The 1,533-nt window shown below is 44.4% G+C and overlaps 1 pseudogene; it reads left to right on the top strand.

The window, feature by feature from the left end:
• The first annotated feature begins 741 nt into the window (after positions 1 to 741).
• Positions 742 to 874, top strand: LOC122149505 (annotated as a pseudogene).
• The last annotated feature ends 659 nt before the right edge of the window (positions 875 to 1,533 follow it).

The raw sequence follows: 1,533 nt of genomic DNA on the forward strand, positions 1-1,533 counted from the left end.
AAAGTCTGATTATTTTCTTTTCCCCAATGAACACTCACTCTCATAAAAGGCCTCAGATCCCTCTGGGGAAGGCTGGGAGAAAGATTGACATTATAAATTTTTGGCAATGCAGTGAGGTCCTTGCTCAAGGGGACCTGGCCTCCCCTTCATTCAAGAGGTTGAAAGTCTGTAAACTGACTCAAGTCTGGGAATTGATTGAGAGGCCGTGACTCTGCATTCTGGTGATTCAATCTAAGCTGCTGTTCACATGACCTAGAATTCTTCTGTCTATACAGATCAAGTAAATATTTAGTAGGTTTGTCATGTATTTCACTCCTAGGAACACCATGACTAAGTAGCCAATGCCACAATTCCACATGAGTCAGAGTATTCTGATTACTGTTTCAACTCTGTTGTCCATTATGGTAACCACACCCACCTTGCTTTTGTCAATTAACTGCTGCCACTTGGCCCCTACTACCACAGGGTCCAATCAGCCCCATAGTAGTTAAGTGTCTTAGCTCAATTAGGGCAGTTCCCCTGTTAAATCTGGCTTACATAAAATAGCCAGTCTTCAAGGATGCTAGACCTCCCTTCACGAATTTGTTCCTCACCATACTGCGCAGTGGCAATATCGTAGGACAAACCAACAGACAAGTTTGTCTCCCTTAGCTGTTGGATTCCTCCAAGCACCCTTACCTGGATCCCTGCAGCTGACTCCTCAATCTATTCTGGTCCCCTTTGCCTTTTCTGTCCTCTCCCTGCCTTCCCATCTTGCTGCTTGTGGGGCGTGGCCAAAGCACGATTATTGCTAATTGAAAACCTTTCCTAATGCCCCGCCATGACAACTTGAAATATAGTCAGCATTGGCAATTTTTGACAGTCTCTACGGAGACTGAATGTGCTTGGTTTAAGAAAAGTTTCGGTAGTTTTTTATCTTTTAATTTTGATGTAGGTTTGTATTGAGTGATTTTACGTCATTCTTGCAATTTAAGGGGAAAGCATCATGTATGTAACTATACATTTAGTGTATTTAGTGTAGTAATAGTTACTATAGCTATTCCTCAGAGTTCTACTGTTTTTTTTTTTTTTTTTTTTTGTCCTATGTGCTAAAGAGTGTATTGGATATTTAAAGTGACCAAAAAAGGCAAAGGGGACTGGAACAGATTGAGAAGTCAGCCACAGGGTCCCAGGTGAGGAGAGGGAACCCAGGCCACGCCCCACAAGCAGCGAGATGGGAAGGCAGGGAGAGGACAGAAAAGGCAAAGGGGACCAGAATAGATCGAGGAGTCAGCTGCAGGGATCCAGGTAAGGGTGCTTGGAGGAATCCAACAGCTAAGGGAGACAAACTTGTCCGTTGGTTTGTCCTACTGTGGTGACGTGTTGCTGTGAGTCTTGAGGCTGTGCCACTGGTGTTTCAAACCCAGTGGGGTGCACATGGTGCACAGGTATCAGACCTGCTTGCAGACTGAGACAGACTAGGAAGAAGGAGGAGCTATCCACTTCTCAAAGAATTGGCCAGGGAAAACCTTATGAATAGCAGAGAAACACTGT

The sequence above is a fragment of the Orycteropus afer genome, unplaced genomic scaffold, assembly GCF_000298275.1.
Source record: "Orycteropus afer afer isolate SDZICR_OR568_19922 unplaced genomic scaffold, OryAfe1.0 scaffold00027, whole genome shotgun sequence".
Lineage (NCBI taxonomy): Eukaryota > Metazoa > Chordata > Mammalia > Tubulidentata > Orycteropodidae > Orycteropus > Orycteropus afer.